Source organism: Giraffa tippelskirchi, chromosome 12 (genome assembly GCF_054371585.1).
Source record: "Giraffa tippelskirchi isolate mGirTip1 chromosome 12, T2T-mGirTip1v1.2.pri, whole genome shotgun sequence".
Lineage (NCBI taxonomy): Eukaryota > Metazoa > Chordata > Mammalia > Artiodactyla > Giraffidae > Giraffa > Giraffa tippelskirchi.
In genome coordinates, this window is record NC_137286.1 from 107,912,336 (window position 1) to 107,937,324 (window position 24,989).

The window sequence follows — 24,989 nt, forward strand, 5'->3', positions numbered from 1 at the left end:
ATATATAGATATTAATTGAATTCATATAGCAGCAGAAAACTTTTTAAAATGCTAAAACTCTATCACTGAAAATAGAAACATAAGGAAAAACATAATATGGAAAACTTTCAGGGACTATATATGGGCCATAAATTTAACAGACACAATTTACCTATGTGGTATTTTTAAGACTCATTTTAAAAGAAAGTAATAGATTTACAAAGAATACTATTAAAAGAGTAAAGCACTCAAATATAAGTTTCTAATTCGTCTTGATCCCCAGAATTCTGTGCAGGGGCAATCACTTTTATCAGTTACCTAAATCTCTTTCTAAAGGATAATTTATATACAAAAAAACATATATATGAATGGCAAATACTAATTAAAAAAGACAGACAAATAAGGTGATAGATATTTGGAAAATAAAAATGAAAATAGGTATTTTTTTCCTACTGCTGACATGCTAATAAAAAGTGAACATTGGTTATTTTTAGATATAAAATAACACAATAAAGTTCATAAATGACATATCTAGATAAAATGCATTAAGGAAATCAGCTAATAAGCTAGCCTCTTATGAGGAGGTATATTGTCTTCAAAACTGTCACACACAACAGAGTAGTTTCAGTGTAATATTTTTTAAAGTAACTCTTTTATTCTTTAAATAGTGTATTAAGACTTTGGCATATGTGTAGAAGTTGTAGTTTAAGGTCTAGAATTCTATCTTTGTCAGCTTCTACTGAAAGAGCATTTTGAACTCAAAAAGATAATTGAGAATCCTCCATCTGATCTCTTATTTATATATTAGTGAATGATTAGGCCACTTGAGATGCCTATTCTCTTGCTCCCTGTACATCCCCCTCTGCTAACTTCCCTGGTAACTAATTACCCAACCTGGTGTAACTCCTCCTGTAACTGGCATACTCCCCTCCCTCCCACCTGGAGCTAAGACAGTCACCAAGTCTGGCCCATACTGTGGGGTTTCACTCCAGGACCTTGCTTCAGATGTGTAAGCTTCCCCATCCATTCAACTATTGATGTCTCTGTTGATGACTCCTGGCTCTTGTTTTCTGTCTTGAAGCTGGACAAGCACAGGACTTGCAGGCATGTGGGTGCAGCCCAACATTATTAATATCAAATAAGGGACTTTGTTATAAATAAGCAGATGAATGTACCAGGGCCTGCTCATTGACTACTGGTCTAGTGGCTAGCCCTCATCACCTAGACTTGACCACAGTCTCTGACCATGAACCAAAGCCTGACTTCAAGCTGCTGCAGGCTGAGGCTTCCCCAAGATCAGAGTGAAATCCCATTTCTCAGAAGTTTTCTTCTAGAGTAAAAGAGTAATTTTCAAACAACTTAAACAGCTCACAGCTATGTGTGCTAACTTGCTTCAGTCATATCTGACTCTTTGCAACCCTATGGAATATAGCCCACTAGGCTCTTCTGTCCATGGAGTTTGCCAGGCAAGAATACTAGAGTGAGTTGTCTTTTATGTCTCCTGCAATGGCAGGTGAGTTCTTTATTCCTAGCATGACCGAGCTCAATTCAAACAAATTGCAATTCAGACTTCAGGCTTAAAGCTAGGCAGTACTAAGAAAATAACTCAGTTCAAAGGGGCCAAACTAAAAAATTTTCAGACTGTTCCCATGAAATGGCTTCTATTCCAAAGGAATAGAAAGATAGCTGGAAAATCAGTTTCAGTGAAGTGCCCCTGTTCCTGAACGAATGGGTTGAAGCTGTCTTACCCGCCTTTGGTCAAAACAATCTTATCTCAAAAATCAGATCAAAGTACCAAACAAGTATCTCCCCCATTAGAAAAAGGCCTTACTCAGAAAGAATAAAATTTAAAATAGGTCCCAAATAAAGTGTGGAGAGCTTTAAAAATAAAGAAGACATAAGCTCATATCCAGAAGAAAAATATACCTTCAAGATCCAAAGTTGGTGAGAAAAGCAGTGAGGAGATAATGAGTACCACAACTATATGCTTGCAAACTTCAGAGCCTTCAGGGGTCTTCTCTGGTCTGTGTATAGGCCACTAAAGTGCTATTTCTTTTTTCTTTTTTTTTACAATGGGAAATTTTATTTTATTTTATTTTTTCATGTTTCCAGTTAGGTATTTTCTTTTTTTTTCTTTTTTTAATTAGTTTATCTATTTTTAAACTTTACAATATTAGAAAAACACCAGTACAGTATACTAACACACATATATGGTATTTAGTTAATCGGTAAAGATAACACTGTATGCGAGACATCTAAAGTGCTATTTCTTAAACAAAGATGGGTTTATTCAGAATTAATAGAGAATTGAAATTCAGCACCTACAACCATGGCAAGACATGAAGAAACCCCTGCATGACTGAGAAAGGAAAACTCTTCTATAGAGGGAGGAGGAATTGAAAGGAGTATAGTAAACAAAGAGCCTCTGACTTTCCATTGGTTGAATTGTTGCCAAGAAAGAAGAGGAGTCTTTCTTTTTGTTGATCTTTGCTCTCATCACAGAGTGTGAGTGTTTCCCCTTCTGGTTTCTCAATCTATTTAAGTAAAGTTACTGTGTATTAATATTTCATAGATCAGTTCACCAGTCAAGAGCCGAGTGGATCAGGGCAGATTGTCATCCTTGAAGGATATTCAAAGAAAGAGTGGAACAGTACTAAATACTAAGTCAGAGTAGGAAAGTGTCTTTAAGTTTCCCCTTTTTCCCTCATCCTCTCCACCCACAGCAAGCATAAGAACTCTCTGCAGAATTGCCTAATTAAGACCTCTGTCCAAAGTGTCAAATAAAAAGGAATAAAAGTACTTGCATGTAAATATATAAGTATATATTTGTAAGAGCATGACTAGCCATGAAGCCTGAGTTCTTGAGTGCAAAACTGTAGTGTGATTCACAGGCCCTGCACCAAGTCTGGTGTGGGAAAGACAGTTTTTCTGGTGAGGCCTGCCTTGCAAAATCTTTATTGTTGCCTATGGTTGAGTCTAAAAGATCACACAAAGTTTTTTAATCAGGGGCTTGACTCTTTGTATACCAAAAAAAAGAAAACCAAACAAAACCAGTAGGCAACAGTAACTAAAATGGAAACATGGCAATAAATAAATGCAAATAAAACAAAAGGAAGACACGTAGTGAGCAAACAGACAGAAAAATTGGTATAAAAATGAAATAAAAAACTCACAAAAAGAAATTCTGAAGAGCATTTTGTATTATGAAACAGCTTAATAGACACATCATTTGTTAAAAATCACTGTCAAAAAAAAAAAAACTGTCCAAGTAAGGGTGGGTGAAAATAATCAAATGAAAAATCGAAAGAATACAAAAAATGATTCACTACATAAGTTTTCTTTAATTTTATCTGAATTTAAATATACTGAAACTTAAAAGTGGTAAGATTTTCTATTACTGACAGCTGAAATTAAAAATAAAAGGAGATTGCAACATAAGGATACAGATAAAGCAACAGAATAATACCTTTATAACTATGGTAAATACACTATAAATCTCAAATAATAGAGCTAGAAATGGCAATAGGTTCGGTAAAAAAAAAAAAAAAATCCAGGGTAAAGATAGAGCTTTGGAGGAAGAAAATGCACAGTGAAATAAGAATGGTACTCAAAAGTATAACAAAAGGAAAATTATTAAAAATTTAGTTTCCATTAGAAAAATCTTAGAGTCCTGATGTACATCTGATTACAGAGTGACAATTGTTCATATGTATGTACATAAAATATTAAAAAGGAGAGACATTACTTTGTCAACAAAGGTCCATCTAGTCAAAGCTATGGTTTTTCCTATAGTCATGTATGGATGTGAGAGTTAGACTATAAAGAAACTTGAGCATCGAATAATTGATGCTCTTGAACTGTGGTGTTGGAGAAGACTCTTGAGAGTCCCTTGGACTGCAAGGAGATCCAACCAGTCCATCCTAAAGGAAATCAGTCCTGAATATTCATTGGAAGAACTGATGCTGAAGCCTTAACTCCAATACTTTGGACACCTGAACTCACTCATTGGAAAAGTCCCTGATGCTGGGAAAGATTGAAGGTGGGAGGAGAAGGGGATGACAGAAGATGAGATGGTTGGATGGCATCACCGACTCAATGGACTTGAGTTTGAGTAAACTCTGGGAGTTGGTGATGTTCAGGTAGGCTTGGTGTGCTGCAGTCCTTGGGGTTGCAAAGAGTTAGACACGACTGAGCAACTGAACTGAGCTGATGTACGTAAAATAAATGGATCAAGAGAAGTTATTCAAGTATCTAAGGAGAAGGATAATAAAGTAAAATATGGGTGAAGTTACTCAGGTTGGCTTTAGGATTACTCATAATTGAAATCTAAGGAGACAGGAAGTATGAATGTGTATAAAATGTTGAGAGTCTTGTGATTTCAGAATATTTTACCTAGCCATAATTCCATTTGATTAGAAATATAGCAGACATTAATTTTCAAATGCAAAATAACTCATGGATTAAAGCACTAATTAACAATTGTGAGAAAAAGAAAAAGAAATTGGATAGCAAAATTCAAGTATTTAAGAAGTAAATAAAATTTAATAAGTCACAAAGGGAGAAAAAGCAAGCTCCAGAAGTTGGTGATGGACAGGGAAGCCTGGCATGCTGCAGTCCATGGGTTTGCAAAGAGTCAGACATGACTGAGGGACTGAACTGATACACACACAGCAGTTGTACAATGCCAATCTCTTAATATTTTATGTAATCTATTTTTCCCTAACTGCAACTGCTATCTTAGGAAATAACATCTTCCTATCTTATAATTTTGTACTTTGCCGAATCACTTAAATTTTACATAATAAGCGCATATCAATTTCTTAATGCAAAAATAAATATACATTGCCATATGAAAAGAAAAGGGTACACTGAAAAATCTATAACTTGATTTTGAAAAAAAAAATATGGTACAGAAGCCCTTTTTCTCAGTTGTACTGAGAACAATGCTTTTCCTAAAATGCTAAATTGGATATCGTAAAAATGACACAGTGTTATAAAAGAGTAATCATAAAAGGGAATATTCAACCAGGTATTTGACTTAAAGCTGAGGTTCCTATTTTGATGAGTCTTTTGTTTGCGGACTATCCAAGTTCAATGTACAAATTCCTGACTATTTGTTAGAATTTGTGTATTCAATTTGGAGCAAGAAATTATAATAAATTTATGAAACATTTTGAGAAAAATGTATTGCTCTTCATTCCAATATTTGACCATTATTTTACTCACATATTCCGTAACAGTGATGTTTAATTCTGTTAGTAATATATTTGAAAGTTGTTGTTTTCACAGAAAACCCTGATGCTGAGAAAGACTGAGGCAGGAGAAGTAGGCGACAGAGGATGAGATGGTTGGTTGGCATCACCAACTCAATGGACATGAGTTTGAGTAAACTGTCGGAGTTGGTGATGGACAGGGAGGCCTGGTATGCTCCATTCCATGGGGTTGCAAAGGGTTGGACATGACTGAACTGAGCTGGACCTTTAATCTTGCCTCAGGTGTTTTGTTTTCTCTTCCTCCTTTAATTAGCAGCTCTTCTGCCTTTTGAAACTGAGAGAGGGTCATGGAAGCTGGAGTCTTGGCTATAAGAAATGAGAGACAAAAAGAGGCCTCTGTGCCCGGGAACCCCACAGGGTCCTGCTTGTCATCAATATCCCCATTTCTTTGATACTTCTCATCTTGAAAAGCATAGAGTCCCTTCCATTTCTCTTCAAGCTTCTGCTCAGGGCATTGCTCTTTTTCAAACTTTCAGAAGCACTGGTTCTCCTGCTTGAAGAGATGTAAGAAAGCTTCCAGGTAAGGGGGAGAACTTGTCCCATTTCAGATGCGTTTTCCAACATAGCTTGTCAAGAGGTTCTTAATAATGTCCTTAAAAAGGGTTTTTACCACTTCTGATATACATAACATTAAATGTTATATATTTTATATTTATACTCTATATAACATTTATTGCTGCATATAACTATGTACCATATAATATTATTATATATGTTAAATACATATCGTTTATGTGTATAACACATATACATATTATATGTACATTATATAGGCATATAATATATATGTTACATATATAATTTGTAAACATAGTTAAAGTACATATGTCATATACATTATACATAATTTATGCTGTTGTTGTTATTGTTCAGTCACTAAGTCATGTCTACCTTTGTGTGACCCCATGGACTGCAGCATGCCAGGCTTCCCTGTCTCTACAATCTCCTAGAAATTGCCCAAGTTCATGTCCATTGGATTGGTGATGCCCTCCAACCATCTCATCCTCTGTCACCCTCTTCTCCTTCTGCCTTCAATTTTTCCCAGCATCAGAGTTTTTTCCAGTGAGTCAACTGTTTGCATTAGGTGGCCAAATTATTGTAGCTTCAGCTTCTGCATTAGTCATTCCAATGAGTATTCAGGGTTGATTTGCTTCAGAATTGACTGGTTTGATCTCCTTGCTGTCCAAGGGACTCTCAGTCTTCTCCAGTACCATAGTTCAGGAGCATACACATTATATATGCATATAATTATACAATATGTTGAGCCACAAGGGAAGCCCATGAATACTGGAGTGGGTATTCTATCCCTCCTTCAGTGTGTTTTCACAACCCAGTAATTGAACTGGGGTCTCCCGCATTGCAAGTGGATTTTTTAACAATAGAACTATCAGGGAGGCCCATATAACACACAATATTATATATTTAGTTGGCCAAAAATTTACTTGGACTTTTCCATTATATTTTATGGAATAACTTGAACAATATTTGGCCAACTCAACATAATCTGTTATATTAATATGAATATATTATCATTATATATATGATTATACAATATTATATGTCATATTACATATAATATATGCATATATATATATATATACACACATATATGCACTCTGGTTGGCTCTTATAAATAATGCTGCAATGAATATAAGAGATGCATGTATCTTTTAAAATTAATGTTTTTGTGCTCTTGAAATAAATAGCCAGTAGCAGAATTGCTGAATCATATGGTAGTTCCACTTTTTATTTTATGAGGAATCTGTTCTCTTCTCCATAGTGATTAAACTATTTACAATACCATCAATACTACAAGAGATTCTGTTTTCTCTACATCCTCATCAACATTTGTTACCTTTTGTAAATATCCATTTCAAAGTTGCGAGGTGATATCTCATTGTGGTTTTGATTTGCATTTTGCTGATGATTAGTGAGGTTGAACATCTTTCTATGTGCCTGTTGATCTGTTGACCATCTGTATGTCTTTTGTGGAAAAAATGTCTTTTCCACAGAAAAACTTTCATGTTATTATTAATTTTTTGACATTTAATGATTGTTTTTATTCACATAATAATTCTCTCACTTTTCCTGTGAGCCTTTCAAAATAAACGAGGCTGTGAAATTTCTTGGCTAAACTTAGACTTTTTGTTTAGCATTTAACTAATGTGCTTACAAATATACAGAACTTTGGGAAATTATGATCTCTTACCTATATATGTTCATATCCCTTTAACATAGATTTGATCCTTACAGAGAGCTTGTGTATTAATTTACTCACTTTACAATTCTGTCATCAGATGTTTTCATTTCCTTTATTTTTTACTGCACTGATACTGCAACATATAGTAAATTTCCATTTCTTTTTACCTTTTGTAACACAATATCTAAACCTACTTTTAATTAATTTGGTCTTAATATCCTCTTGTATTTATTAGGAACATTGATTAATTATTGTTCAGGGCCTTTTTAACCATTTTAAGGACTTTGGCTTTTAGTCACTGCTCATTTTTTAACCCAGTTTTTTTTTTTTAATCCTATGAGTTCTTTATATAATTTGGATATTAACTCCTTAACAGGTAAATCATTTGAAAATATCTTCTCCCCTCCAGTAAGCAGCATTTCTGTTTATTAATTTTTCTTTCACTGTGCAAAAAAGCTTTAGTTTTATTCAATCCCATTTGTTTATTCTTTCTTTTGTTTCCCTGTCTGAGGAGACTTATCCAATCCCAAACTGTTAAGTCAAACCTCAAAGATCTTGCCTATGTTTTCTCCTAGAAATTTTATCCTTTGAGGTCTTTGGCTTTAGTCTTGCAAAGATTTGAGTTTATGTCTGTATATCGTGTTGAAAAGTAGCCCAGCATGACAGTTTTTAACAAGAGTGTCTTTTTCTCGTTGAATATTCTTGCCTCCTTTGCTGTAAAATAATTGTCCACATCTGTGTGGGTTTACTACTGGATTTTCTCTTCTTTTCTGTTGATTTATGTGTGTGTCTGTGTGTGCTAGTAGGACTGCTTTGGTTGCATTAGCTTTGTAGTATAGTTTTAAACCAGGCAGTATCATATTTCCAGCTTTATTCTTCTTTGTCAATACTACTTTGGCTATTCAGGGTCTATTGTGTTTCCATACAAATTTTAAAATTATTTTAGTTCTGTGAAAATAATGCCATTGTGATATTTTGATAGGGAATGCATTGAATCTGTACATTGCCCTGTGTATGAATAATATTTTAACATTAATTTGTTCAATCAATGAGCACAGTATTTCTATCTTTCTGTGTCATCTTAAATTTCTTTCCTCAGTGCTATTTTTCAAACTGCAGGTATTTTAGATCCTTAGTTAGATTTATTCCTAGATATTTTATTCCTTATAATGAAATCATTTTCTTAATTTATCTTTCTGATAGGTTGTTACTACTGTGCAGACACATAGATTTCTGTACATGAATTTTTCATCCTGAAATTTTACTGAATTTTTGGATGCCTTCTAGTAGAATTTACATGCTTTCACATTTTCTATGTATACTTATTGCCATCTCTACACAACAACTATTTAACTTCTTCTTTTCCAATTTAGAGGCATTTTATTTTTCTTTCTTGTTTGATTGTTGTGTCTAGGACTCCCAAAACTATACTGAGTAAAAGTGGTGAGAATGAGCATCCTTGTTTTGTTCCTGATCTTAGAAGAAATGCTTTCATCTTTTCATCAGTAAGTATGGTGTTAGCTTATCAGATATGACCTTTTTTTATGTTGATGTGTGTTCCCTTTAAACATATTTTTTGAGAGTTTTTTTTTTATGAAAAAGTGTTGAATTTTGTCAAAAATCTTCCTATATATCTATTGATATAATCATATGATTTTATTTTTCAGTTTGTTTATATGATGCATCATCTTGATGAATTTGTATATTTTGAAGAATCATTTCATCCCAGGGATAAATCCCACTTGATTATGGTGTACTATCACTTTAATCTATTGTTGAATTTGGCTTGCTAGTATTTTGCATCTATGCTTATCAGTAACATTGGTCTGTATTTTTTAATTTTTTTCTAATAACTTTGTTTTTGGTAAGGAGGCGATGCAGGTCTCAGAGCATGAGTTCACATTGTTTCTTTTTCTGCCATGTTTTGGGACAGTTTGAGAAGGAGAAGTGTTTGCTCTTCTGTAGATATTTAGTAGAATTCACCTGCGAAGCCATTTAGTGCTTGATTTCGTTTATTGGGAACTTTTATTATTACTGGTTCCATTTCTTTACTGGCAATTTGTCTATGCATATTATCCATTTTGCTTGTTTCTTCAATAATATAGCTCTTAGTTTCATTGACCTTTTCTATTTTTGTTAGTCTTTATTTCATTTATTTATGCTCTAATCTTCATGATTATTTTCCTTCTACTCACTTTGGGTTTTGTTTGATTTACATCTAGTTCTTTTTGGTTGTAAAGTTAAAATGCTTATTTGAGCTTTTTCTTATTTCTTGAGTTAGGCCTGTACCACTATGAGCTTCCTTCTTAGAACTGCTTTTTTGTTTCTATAGATTTTGGATAATTGTGGTTTTGCTTTCATTTGTCTCCAAGTATCATTTAAATTTCTTTGCTATCTTTAGAGACTCATTTGTTGTTTGGTAGCATATTGTCAAACCTTCACGTGTTTATGTTTTTTGCAGTTTTTTTTTTTTTTCCTTGTGGTTGATTTCTAGTCTCACACTCTTGTCTTGGAAAAGATAGTCAATATAATTTTAATCTTCCCAGTAGCTATAATTATTGAAAGTTGTTTTGGTCACTATGCAATTTATCATGGAGAATGTTCCATCTGCACTTGAATACATATTCTATTGTTTTTGGACAAAATGTTATATAGGGATTTCCTTGGTGGCTTAGTGGTAAAGATGCTGCCTGCCAATGCAGGAGACATGGGCTTGATCTCTGGGTCAGAAAGATCCCTTGCAGAAGGAGATGGCAACCCAATCAGTATTCTTGCCTGAGAAATCTTATGGTGGGAAGAGCCTGGCAGGCTACAGTCCATGGTGTCACAAAAGACTCAGACCATGACTTTGTTGTTTAGTTGCAACAACTGTTTTCTGTCTGGATTATCTCTCCATTTATGTAAATGGGTGTTAGAGTCCCCTGCTAATATTGTGTTACTGTCAATTTTTTTCTTTATATTTATTAACATTTGCTTCATTCAAGTCCACTGGTGTTGGGTGAATATGTACTTTCAATTGTTTTATATTCTTATTGGATTGTTCTTTTATCATTTTGTAATGCCCTTTTTAATATCTTATTGCATTATTTTTTAAGTCTACTTTATGTGATATGTTTTGCTAGTCTGACTTTTCATTTCCATTTCCATGGAATATCTTTTTCCATCCCACCACTTTCAGCTACTTTGTGTGTCTTTAAATATGAGTTGACTCTCTTATGGGTTTTGGTATTATACTCATTCAGCAATTCTGTCCTTTGTTTGGAGCATTTAGTTCATTGACATTAAATGTAATTATTGATAGGTATATATATATATTGCATTTTTGTTAATAGTTTATTGGTTGCTTTTGTAGTTGTTTTTGTACATTGATTCTTTTGCTCTCTTCCTTTGTGATTTGATGACTATATTTAATGTGACATTTGAATTCCTTTCCCTTTTGTGTGTGTGTGTATCTTTTATAGAATGGTGGTTTGTGGTTACCATGAAGTTTATATATAGCAATCTATATATGGGTAATTATTTCATGTTACAGAGATCTCTTAAAGTTAAACATTTTGCTACCCTGCATTTTACCTACATCCCCAAACTTAATGTTTTAACATTGTATTTCACATTTTTTGTTTGTTTGTTTTGTTTTGTTTGTCTTGTAACTATTGTGGATATATAAAATTTTACTCTTTTTTCACTTAAATTTCCCACTAACTTTATAAATGGTTGATCTAAAAAGTCAGCAAATAGCCTTATGGGAGTTTCCTTATATATAACTTGTTGCTTTTCCTTTACTGCTTTTAATACTCTCACTGTACCTTTGATTTTTGCTGTTTCAATCATAATGTGTCTTGGTTTGGTCCTCTTTGGATTGATCTTGTTTGGAATTGTCTGTGCCTTCCAGACCTGAATGTCTATTTCTTTTCCCATGTTTTTATCTATTATGCTTAAAACATATTTTCTGCCCCTTTCTCTCTCTTTTCCTTTTGGGACACCTATAAATGTGAATGTTAGTATAGTGATATTTCCCAATAATCATTTAAACTATCTTCATTTAAAAAAATAATCCACTCAGCTTGAGTGATTAGGTTGATTGATTAGATTTATATTGATTCATCCCAGTCTTCTGGTTCATTGATTCACTTATTGTTGTCATTTAATGTACTGATAAGTCTTTCTAGTGTATTTTTTATTTCAGTTACTATATTATTCAGCTGTTTGGTTCTTTTTATTTTCTGTTTGCTTAATTTGTCAGTGTGTTCATCTGTTCTTCTCACAAGTCTTTTGAGCATCTTTATAATCTTTATTGAAGTCTTTATCAGGTAGATATCTCCAGTTCACTTAGTTCTATGATTTTATCAAGTCTTCTTGTTTTGTTTGTTTGAAACATATCCCTCTGTCCTCTCACTTTGCTTAGTTCTGTTTTTATTTCTATCTATTTGGTAGTTTGATTACAGTCCCTCATCTTGGAAAAGTGGCTTTAGGTAAGAGACGTCTCATGAGGCCCAGTAGTGCACTCCACTTTGATTACCAGAGGTATATGCGCTAGGGATGCCCTCTATGTGAGCTGTATGGACCCTTTTGTGGTAGATTGACTACTTTGGACATGCTGCAGTAAGTGTAGCTAGATCCCAGTTGGGTTGGTTGCCAAGCTTTGCATAGTATAGAGGCTGCTATATGCTGGTGGCTGAGGCTACTGCCCAAGGGGTTATGTGGTTAATGCCAACCCTCTTATGGGAAGATATGGGTTCTAGAATCTCTGACTGCTGGTTCTGGGGCCCTGGTGCTAGTAGTATTGATCCACTGGTGGGGACCAGTTCTCAGCCATATAGTGGTTGGTTTCAAGTTCCAGGGTGAGAGTTCAGATGTCATATAGCATCCTGCCTACTGGTGAGTAGAATTTTTCCCCACCCAGATAACTGCTTGGGTTGGAATGTTCCAGGATTGGGGTTGAATGGCCAGTGTGTGGGGCCAGGTCCCACTACTAATAATCTAAGGGAGGTACTATATTTCAAAATGGTTCTTGGCAGCACCAGTGTCCTTGTGGTAGAATGAGCTCCCCAAAATGGCTGTTTACAACCTCTACATCCCCATCATGAGTACCAGTTACCTACTGCTTCTTTTGGAAGCTAAGATCAGTAAGTGGGGCTGACTTAGGCTCCTTTAAAATTATTACTTCTACCTTGGGCCTTGGAGCTTGTGAGAGTTTGTGTGCATGCTTTGAGAGTACAGTATGTATTTCATATCCCTCTCTAGCTTTCTTACTGTCCTTCAACACCAACCATTCTGACTGCTTTTTTCTTCCAGTGAAGGAGCACCAGGCTGATGTGTCCAATGTGGGGATCAAATTTTTTGCTCTTTGGGGAGAACCTCTGAAGTTCAGATAATCTCCCATTTTTGTGGGTCACCCATGTGTGGTTGAAGGTCTTGACTATTCCTCATCTCTGTCCCTCCTACTCATCTTATTGTGGTTGCTTCTTTAGATTTTTGGTTGCAGAAGATTTTCTACTTGTCTTCAGTTTGTTCTCATTGATAGTTGCTCTGTTAACAGTTATAATTTTTGTATGCATGTGGGAGGACATGAGCTTATGATCTTCTTATTCTTCCATCATGGTAACTTCCTTATCTCAATTTATTCTTCAAATATATTTTATAAACTTCAGGGAAGTAATGCTCCTTTGGGTTAAGAAAAGTTATATTTGCCATGAGCAAAAACAGTAGTAAAGGCCAAAGTAGTAAAAGCCAAAAATGTTTGAATGTGCCCAACGTTTAATTTCTCAGTCTAAGAAGATTTGCAAATTTTCTTAAGGGAGGTTAATGTTCATTTATTTTTTAACTCAAATATACTTTTTTTCATATTATATTTTTATGTATTTCACAAAAGAGCTATTTGATGAACGTATAGTCAAATACCTATCACTAGTAATCATATATATATATACATTTAGAATTATTTTATTGAATCATAAAGGTACAACTGCTTCATAAATCCACACTCTAAACTCTAAAGAATAATGTTTTACCTCATTACAACATAAACCTGGCTAATAGGTTTTGAAAACTGGAGGACTGGTATATTTTACATCCTCAAAGTTTACTAATCAGATATGGTATATAGTTCAAGTTTCCCACACAAAATATGTATAATTTAGGTATATTTCTTTCTCTTATAGTCCCTTACTGAACAAAACTGAACAATCCATATTTTCCCAAATATAGGGTACATTTTTCAGGTCACTTTTACTTTACATGTTCTTTCTCTGTGTTTGATGTAATTTATAATCAGGCTAAATTCTACCTTTCAAGCTCTGTTCCTATATATCATCATATCTGCAATTGGGAATTTGGGCCTGGCATGTATTCAGTTCAGTTCAGTCGCTCAGTCATGTCCGACTCTTTGCGACCCCATGAAATGCAGCACGCCAGGCCTCTCTGTCCATCACCAACTCCCGGAGTCTACCCAAAACCATGTCCATCAAGTCAGTGATGCCATCCAACCATCTCATCCTCTGTCGTCCCCTTCTCCTCCCGCCCCCAATCCTACCCAGCATTAGGGTCTTTTTCAATGAGTCAACCCTTTGCATGAGGTGGCCAAAGTATTGGAGTTTCAGCTTCAACATCAGACCTTCCAATGAACACCCAGGATTGATCTCTTTTAGGATGGATTGACTGGATCTCCTTGCAGTCCAAGGGACTCTCAAGAGTCTTCTCCAACACCACAGTTCAAAAGCATCAATTCTTCGGTGCTCAGCTTTCTTCACCGTCCAACTCTCACAACCATACATGACCACTGGAAAAACCATAGCCTTGACTAGACGGACTTTTGTTGGCAAAGTAATGTCTCTGCTTTTAAATATGCTATCTAGGTTGGCCATAACCTTCTTCCAAGGAGTAAGCATCTTTTAATTTCATGGCTGCAGTCACCATCAGCAGTGATTCTGGAGCCCCAAAAAATAAAGTCTGACACTGTTTCCACTGTTTCCCCATCTATTTCCCATGAAGTGTTGGGACCAGATGCCATGATCTTAGTTTTCTGAACATTGAGCTTTAAGCCAACTTTTTCACTCTCCTCTTTCACCTTCATCAAGAGGCTCTTTAGTTCTTCTTCACTTTCTGCCATAAGGGTGGTGTCATCTGCATATCTGAGGTTATTGATATTTCTCCCGGCAATCTTGATTCCAGCTTGTGTTTCTTCCAGCCCAGCGTTTCTCATGATGTACTCTGCATATAAGTTAAATAAGCAGGGTGACAATATACAGCCCTGACGTACTCCTTTTCCTATTTGGAACCAGTCTGTTGTTGCATGTCCAGTTCTAACTGTTGCTTCCTGACCTGCATACAAGTTTCTCAAGAGACAGGTCAGATGGTCTGATATTCCCATCTCTTTCAGAATTGTCCACAGTTTATTGTGATCCACACAGTCAAAGGCTTTGGCATAGTCAATAAAGCAGAAATAGATGTTTTTCTGGAACTCTCTTGCTTTTTCGATGATCCAGCGGATATTGGCAATTTCATCTCTGGTTCCTCTGCCTTTTCTAAAACCGGCTTGAACACCTGGAAGTTCACGGTTCACGTATTGCTGAAGCCTGGCTTGGAGAATTTTGAGCATTACTTTACTAGCATATGAGATGAGTGCAATTGTTTGGTAGTTTGAGCATTCTTTAGCATTGCCTTTCTTTGGGATTGGGATGAAAACTGACCTTTTCGAGTTCTGTAGCCACTGCTGAGTTTTCCAAATTTGCTGGCATATTGAGTGCAGAACTTTCACAGCATCACCTTTGAGGATTTGAAATAGTTCAACTGGAATTCCGTCACCTCCACTAGCTTTGTTCGTAGTGATGCTTTCTAAGGCCCACTTGACTTCACATTCCAGGATGTCTGGGTCTAGGTGAGTGATCACATCATCGTGATTATCTGGGTCATGAAGATCATTTTGTACAGTTCTTCTGTGTATTCTTGCCACCTCTTCTTAATATCTTCTGCTTCTGTTAGGTCCATACGATTTCTGTCCTTTATCAAGCCTATCTTTGCATGAAATGTTCCTTTGGTATCTCTAACTTTCTTGAAGAGATCTCTAGTCTTTCCCAATCTGTTGTTTTCCTCTATTTCTTTGCACTGATCGCTGAGGAAGGCTTTCTTATCTCTCCTTGCTATTCTTTGGAACTCGGCATTGAGATGGGAATATCTTTCCTTTTCTCCTTTGCTTTTTGCTTCTCTTCTCTTCCCAGCTATCTGTAAGGCCTCCTCAGACAGCCATTTTGCTTTTTTGCATTTCTTTTCCATGGGGATGGTCTTGATCCCTGTCTTCTGTACAATGTCACGAACCTCTGTCCATAGTTCATCAGGCACTCTGTCTATCAGATCTAGTCCCTTAAATCTATTTGTCACCTCCGCTGTATACTGATAAGGGATTTGATTTAGGTCATACTTGAATGGACTAGTGGTTTTCCCTACTTTCTTCAATTTAAGTCTGAATTTGGCAATAAGCAGTTCATGATCTGAGCCACAGTCTGCTCCTGGTCTTGTTTTTGCTGACTGTATAGAGCTTCTCCATCTTTGGCTACAAAGAATATAATCAATCTGATTTCAGTGTTGACCATCTGGTGATGTCCACGTGTAGAGTCTTCTCTTGTGTTGTTGGAATAGGTTGTTTGCTATTACCAGTGCGTTCTCGTGGCAAAACTTTATTAGCCTTTGCCCTGCTTCATTCTGTACTCCAAGGCATGTATTAGGCAAGTAAAAACTATTTTCTCCAAAAAGAAAAGACTAATTAATTAAAAAATTAAATGACAGTAAAATGTACCGTTTGCTCATAGATAAAATAGATTTCTTGAATTCCTCTTTAGAATTGTGTTAGATAGCATTTTTTTTAAATTAAGCTTATAAAGAAACTGTATAGTATTTGTTTCATGAATTAATAATTATCTAATACCCTTTTTGAATAATTTTATGAGCAATTTAATTTTTTTATCTTCACAGAATTATCTTGTGGTATTTCAATATTCATTTTATAGATGAAAAAGTAGGTTCAAAATACTTAAATAATTTGTTTAATGTCCTGGTGGCTCAGATGGTAAAGCGTCTGCCTACAATGCGGGAAACCCAGGTTCGATCCCTGGGTTGGGAAGATCCTCTGGAGAAGGAAATGGCAACCCACTTCAGTATTCTTGCCTGTAAAATCCCATGGACGGAGGAGCCTGGTAGGCTACAGTCTATGGAGTTGCAAAGAGTCGGACAAGACTGAGCGACTTCACTTTCACTTTCACACAGAGAAGCAACAAGGCAACATTGGAGCATAGTTCTGGGTTCCAAGCTAATAATCTTCTGGCATTTTTTGATGATGTGCATTAGGCCCCGAGGACAAGCTTTAGGAACAGAAACAAAGAGCCCAATAAAGAGCTGGTTCTTTCAGAACTTAATTTATAGCAAATTATTTTTGTGAATAAATTTTAATTAAACCAGACATTGATAACGATACTTAAAATTAGCTAAAATTGTTCATTGAGTTTATGTTTTGGTTTCTCTATTTAAAAAACAAAATCAATATTTTAAGGAAGTTATCTAGCTAAACTCTGTAGATAACCTCACCGTTGACTGTTATATACTTAAATATAGTATACTATAGCTGGATTTTTATATTTGGTAGTTTTTCAAGTTGAATACACTCATTTTGACCTCTAAGCCTCCTTCAAAACCAACATTTTATTGGCTTTAACTATGTTGATTTTTCAATTGAAAATAACATTCCATTCATATGAAAGTTCATTTGTTACAGCTTTCCATTTATAAGTCCCTGAGTCTTGATTTAATGTTATTTTCTTGCGGACACTGAAGTTTGTAGGTCAATCTTGAAGAATGAAGATAACCACAAATATAGCAGATGCCTCACAAAATTATCTTCTACTGCTTCTCTGTGACCTCTGTCAAGAAAATAACACTCAAATCTGTGTCAGCACAAACAGCTGTGGATGCTGCTGTTAGATAGCCATGACCTATCCTCCCAAGGGTAGTGCTCAACCCGGAGGGAACAGTGATTTTCACAGAGTCAATATTATTAATGCCAACATAAATCAGAAAATGCTGCTTCAAATATAAAAATTAGATGCCATAGTTCATAAAAAGAAGCAAACTTGCCTTCTAACAAATCAAACCAAGCTCTATGTAGATGTTTATGGAACTGATAGTAATGACAATTGTGTAAGGACTTTTATATCACTCAAAACTTCATTTATAATAAATGTGTAAATGGATATATAAATTGTAGATTTCTTTCCCAGAGAAATACATTAGAAATCATAATTTTCTTTTCAGTTGAATGATCATTTTAGCAAAACTTTATAGTGTAGGGTGGTAGAAGTAACCATTACAACTATTTTTATTGTTTCACTGATATCCACATCTTATCTTGCTAGACTAATTCTTTAGCAGTAAAGAAAATATAGAACTAGAAATTGTATTTACATGGCTGAATATTTTTACTAAAATATAAATTCCCATTCTATAATTTTCCATTTGATTAATTACCCTTTCTATATATAAACTAACTTATGATTCACTTATATATAAGTATATGTAATAAACTATGTAAATACATCCTATATAAAATGATAATACATATTAAAATAAATATAAGTACAATAAATACACATAATTTACATTCATACGTACATACTCTTGAATAAACACTGGCTTATCTCTTATTTTCTAAAATGCTTAAAGTTGACACTGCATGACATTTACCATAAAATACAGCCCAAGAAAGCGTTGAATAAAAAGAAAATGGCCATATATGTTTAATTAGCATATTTGTGCTTCAGTTTAAGCATATCAAACTCCATAGATTTCCATAAGCTTAGGAATATAAATTAAGATAACCAAATAGTTTTGCACATTGAAATGTGTAGAAACATTTTGATTGCTAGTTAGGATTAGCAGTTCTGTGAAAATGCAGTCTTAAACTATTGGCAAGTTTGTTATTTATGATTTTGCTCTCCAGATATCCAAGGAAGCAGAGAGTCTCTTAAAACAGAAACAAACAAAACAGACAAAAGCATAACTCTTGGAACTTTTAAAAGTTGTGAGGAGCAACTGGCAGTGTACAAATAAATACTATTTGGTGTAAAGAGTAACACTGAAAAGGAATCAGATAAGATGAAAGGATAATTAGAAAACGCTAATATTTTAGATAAGACAGGAATTTTTTCTTAACAAAGGGACAAAAAAAAAGTAGACTCTAGATAGAATCTAAGTAAGGGAATTGCAAATGTCCCAAATGTGTTTGTTCCATGAGTTTGAGAAAAACAAAGAGGCCAGTGTAATTGCTGCAGAGTGAGCAAAGAGGATTAGAGCAGGAAATGAGGTGAGAGCTAGTAGCTGAGTTACCATGGTGAACTTTCAGCCCATTTCAGCACATTTTGTTCTAGGTGATAGAGGAAACCATTGGAGAGACTAGAACAGAGGAGTAACATGGTAATTATTAGGTTTTATCGAATTTCTTCTACTACTTTGGGGGAAAAATAATTAAAAATGAGCAATGAAATGTTATAGAGACAAGTTTGTAAGTCCTAGTAAGAAACCAGCTGAAGAAAGTGGAAGTGCAGGTGGGGATAAGTTATTTACCTGGTATGATTTGATGATTTTGAAGGTGTGGCTGACATGAATTGAAGTAGATTGAATATGAGGTGGAAAAGAACAAAACCTTTAGTATTATCTGCTTTCCCCGTAGGTCATTTATCCTCTAGTAACTCTCGTTTATTCAAATTTTTACTACCTGAACTCTGTAACTCATTTCAAGTAAAAGTATAGAGCCAGCCACACACAAATAGAAAATAAAATACATGATCAGTTTTGTGCTTATTCTAGTTTTTTTTCCCCACAATTATTAATAATTCAGTATCCCCATATAATCTTTCTGATAGATATTTATTTTATGAAATCTGAGAAACAAAAAATTATCTCTGGTGTTATTCCATGTCTCTTTTCAAACGTCATTAACTTTGAATCCTTTCCTTTCCTAAAAGAATGGCGCTCTCCTTTTTCTACACCTAGCTACACATAATCTCTTCACAAAGACCACCTTGTTTAATCGTATCTACTGATCTAGGCAGTTAGTTAAACAGTTAATATATCCCAGACATTCTTTTGTTATATAAGCCATATAACTTAAGTTCATTTTTATTCACATTTTATAGATAAGAAAACTAAGCAAAAGAGTGGTTAATTAGTTAGTTTGGCCTAACAACCCTAGTGAGAATAGATCAGCATTCACACCCTAGTAACCTGGATCTAGAGCTTGTTCTTTTAGTCTCCAAGCAATGGGACCTCATATATAACCCCTCTCCCAATCAGTAGAATTTACTACCTGTAAATTCCTCCAAGTCCTAGTTTTCTCGAGGAACACAAGCTTGGTGATGCTTCTTTTTAGGTAAATTACATGAAGTAGTAGATTATGATTCTCTAATTAAAAAGCAAATAAACAAATAGAAAAACAACGGAAAAGCTGTGCAACACTAATGCACTGCAATCCAATTAAAATGGATAAACTGTCAAAACACCATTCTACTTAAAAATAGCACAGGTTATTGGATAACACTTTTTGTTTTAATTACATGTCTTAATTCCTTTGTTTATTTGCAAGGAAAAAGAGCTCCTTTTAGCAAAAAGTGAGACTATATTATAAACTATCAACATACTTTGTTTGGTATCTAAGAAAAGGAGGTGTGTTGAGACCTCATTAGAACCTATCAACAGAAGTCCTAGAAAGCTTGTCTCTCAATCACCTTCTCTCCATAGAAGATACTCTGGACATTATTTCTGCATAGAACATTGCCTCCTTTTTTTCACTTCTCAAAGAAACATGTGCTGAGAAAATAATTGAAAAATTAGCTCAAAGGAAAATATATGTAACATTTCAGATTCCAACTAATAAAAGTTAAGCAGATTTTTTGTGTCTGTGTGTGTGTTTAGGACAGAAGATCAGTTCAGTTTTCTGAGCTGTGGTGACCTAGATGGGTGAGATGGGGTTGGGGGGAGGGAGAAACAGGAGGGGGGGGATATACTTACACATATAGCTGATTCGTTTCATTGTACAGTAGAAACCAACACAGCATTGTAAGGAAACTACACCCCAATTAAAACAAATGGAGAAGCAGAGTCTTTTAGACCAGATGGGACACAGGAGTGTAACATGCTAAATTACATGTTTTTATATAGTAGTGTATTAGTGTTTCTATTAAGATACCATAAAGGTAATTTAACAGAAAACAAATTGTGCACTTGGACTATCCTCCACAAAATGTGAAACTCTTAAGTGAACTCTTAACAAAACTCTCAAGTGAAATCACAAATGGTCACAAATGAAACGATTGAAAAAAATAACAAAAATACTGCAAAATATGAAGTTAGAAATTAAAGACCTGTGAGGCTACTTTCCTTATGAAAAGTGGTCAAATTGAAGAGAGCATCTTTGTTTCATGTATTGAGAAATCTTCAAAAAATTTAATTATAAACAATTAAAACACAGAAATAATATTTAGATACTCATATATTATGACACAAATACAGCAGAAAAATCTTCTTTTAATGCTTGAATCATATTATCATTTTAATTAATCATTTCTAATCTTTCAAGTTGCTAGTTTATAAGAAGCCATTTATATGTTATTGAAATACTGCATACTACACAAAGGTTTCATTTAGGCATTTAAACCATGCCCTCAATAAAATAACATAATTGTTCTCCAATAAATTAAAGTAACCTAAAATCGATAAAATTTAAGGATTATGGTTACAAATAAGCACTAAACAGAGTGGTTTATGTGACAAATAGTGGGGTCAATCAGAGGGGTTTAATATTAATATTATATTCACTTTCTTTTTAAATTATTATTTTCAATTAATTTTTATTAGAGTATAGTTGCTTTACAATGTTGTTAGTTTCTGCTGTGCAACAAGGTTAATCAGTTTTATGTATACATATATCCACTCTTTATCAGATTTCCTTTCTATTTAAGTCCCCAGAAAGCATTGGGTAGAGTTCATTATGCTACCCAGTAGGTCCTCATTAGTTATCTGCTTTATACGTAATAGTGTAAATATGTCAATCACAATCTCTCAATTCACTCTACTCCCCTATTTCTCCCTTTGGTTACCATAAATTTGTTCTTTATATATGTGACTCTACTTCGGCTTTGCAAATAATTCAGCCCCTATGCAGAACAGTATGGTGGTTCCTTAAAAAATTAAAAATAGAGCTACCAAATGAGACAGAAATTTCACTCCTAGGCATATAACTGGAGAAAACCAGAATTCAAAAGGCTGCATGCACCCTGGTGTTCATTGTAGTACTGTTTACAATAGCCAGGACATGGAAGTAGTATTATCTCTTTATCAATATCAGAAAATTAAATTTTCTCTTTTAGACATGGGTACATAACCATTAATAGCCACATATAAGTTTTTAAGTTTATATGGTCTCTGTAAATAATCAGGAAAAATTAATCATGGTCTATAAACTCCACTTTTATATTTTGGAGAAATATTCTGTGATCTAAGCTAGAGTGAGGCAAACACCTACAGCATTATGTTATTTCAGTATCAATATCAGGTCTCTGTGCTGTGGAAAATTTCTAAAACAAGGCTGTTTTATATATATTTATATATGTATGTGTATGTGTATAGATATATTTTATATATGCTTAACCATCTTAGCCATATATTATGTATATAAAAATATATATACATATATATATATTATACATTATTAACTGTCTGTGGCTCAGACAGTTAAGAATATGCCTGCAATGCTGGAGACCTGGGTTTGATCCCTGGGTTGGAAAGATCTCCTGGAAGAGGGAATGGCAACCAACTTCTGTATTCTTGCCTGAAGAATGCCCATGGACAGAGGAGTCTGGCAGGCTACAGCCCATGTGGTTGCAGAGTCAGACATGGCTGAGTGACTAAGCACAGCACATATATAAACATATAAACAACAACAACAACAAATATATATATATATTTTGAAACATCATTCAAGCCCTTTATTCATACTCAAAAGCATCATGAAAGTAACTCACATTTTAAAAGCATTACTTTTATTTTTTGATAAGATTATTTTTTCTGTTAAGCCTTTTTTTTTTTTTTGGATGCCCTTACTGAAAAATGTGATTTATGACTATATTTACTTATAGAATAAACCACCATGTAATTAATTTTAATTAGGTGATTTTCAAGGAAATATTTGGCTGCTGCTGCTGCTAAGTCGCTTCAGTCGTGTCCGACCCTGTGTGACCCCATAGACGGCAGCCCACCAGGCTCCCCCGTCCCTTGGATTCTCCAGGCAAAAATACTGGAGTGGGTTGCCATTTCCTTCTCCAATGCATAAAAGTGAAAAGTGAAAGTGAAGTTGCTCAGTCGTGTCCGACTCTTAGCGACCCCATAGACTGCAGCCTACCAGGCTCCTCTGTCTATGGGATTTTCCAGACAAGAGTACTGGAGCGGGTTGCCATTGCCTTTTCCAAATATTTGGCTATGTTAGCAATATTAAACAAGGAAACAAAAACTGCACTAATAAAAAACAAAATAATTTAAAAATAATGTTCATTTAAAGTTATAAATAATTGCTTATTCTTTGACTAAATTTATTTCAAAAAGCAGAGCATGGAACTCACTCAGTAGTATGGTATGCCTATCAGCCCCATTCTACTAATATACCAATTTATTTATCTTTTTACTATGTCGCCAAGTAGAAGTTTGATTATTTGGCCAAGCAGAAGTTTGATTATTTGGCCAAGTAGAAGTTTGATTATTGCTAGGAATCAGAGTCATGCAATACAAACAAGAATATTCTGCCTTGTAACGTTTCCTGTTGTCCTGTTCTGGGTTCCAATCATTTCTTCTATTTGGGATCAACCCCATAGTAAAATATAAAATCCTTGAAGAGTATTTTTAAATGTGAATATGATAAACATAGAGCAAAGTAATAAATGAATAAGGCAATAATTCTATTGACATGAATCATATTGTTTGAAGGAACACATCTGGTCAAATGTTTTATTAGGGTGGTAGATAGAAATATTGAAAGCCTACATTTTAACAATGTAACATGAAACTGTACTAGGTTTTTAATTCAGTGGCAAGTTACATGCATGTAGATGGTTGAATAATATATGTGCATACAGCTATGTGTGTGTGCATGAAGTCAATTCAGTCATATCCGACTCATTGTGACCCTATGACTCTGTCCATGGGATTCTCTAGGGAAGTGACCCAGGCATTGAACCTGACTCTCTTATGTCTCCTGAATTGGAGGTGGGTTCTTTACCACTAGTGCCACCTTGGAAGCCCACAGGCATATTTTAGAGATACTCCAAGCTTGGTTCCAGAACAGCACAATAAAAGAAACATCACAATAAAGTGAATCACAGGAATATTTTGGTTTCTTGGTGTATATAAAAGTTATGTATCCACTATACTGTAGTATATACTGTAGTATATACTGTGGGCAGGAATCCCTTAGAAGAAATGGAGTAGCCATCATGATCAACAAAAGAGTCTGAACTGCAGTACTTGGATGCAATCTCAAAAACAACAGAATGATCTCTGTTCATTTCCAAGGCAAACCATTCAATATCATGGTAATCCAAGCCTATGCCCCAACCAGTAACGCTGAAGAAGCTGAAGTCGAACGGTTCTATGAAGACACACAAGACCTTTTAGAACTAACACCCAAAAAAGATGTCCTTTTCATTATAGGGGACTGGAATGCAAAAGTAGGAAGTCAAGAAATACCTGGAATAACAGGCAAATTTGGCATTGGAGTACAGAATGAAGCAGGGCAAAAGCTAATAGAGTTTTGCCAAGAGAACCCAGGCTAATAGAGTTTTGCCAAGAGAATGCACTGGTCATAGCAAACACCCTCTTCCAACAACACAAGAGAAGACTCTACACATGGGATCATGGACTTGATGGACATGAGTTTGAGCAAGCTCCAGGAGTTGGTGATTGTCAGGGAAGACTGGCATTCTGCAGCCCATGGGGTCACAAAGAGTTGGACAGGACTGAGAGACTGAACTGACAAATATATTAACAATATCATATTTTTATCAAATCAGTAGATCAATAATAAAATCAAAATTTGAATTTTTATTTAGAAAGTTTATCACAAGGTTCTAGTCATTTCTTATGTTAGTAGCAAGAATCCTTGTGTGTTCCTCAACTTTTAATATCTACATACTTAATCTATCTTACTTTGCCTCATCAATCTTGCAGTGCTGTTTGCAGGAAGATCTGATCCATGATAATTCAGACATGAGAACCTCTCATGCACACAAAGCTTGATATTTCTGTTGTGACTTGTACTAGCTGACCATGGAATTTTTTAGCCCAGAAGCACCTTATTGGTACTACTCTGCAACACAGGAAAAGTCATGCTTTTATTACATTTTTAAATCACACAAATATATTTTAAGTTTTTCATTTAGAGTATTATATTAATTGCAAAGTAATAGTTAAGGTGTTTTGGATGCCTAATGCATCTTCTTGCTTTTTGT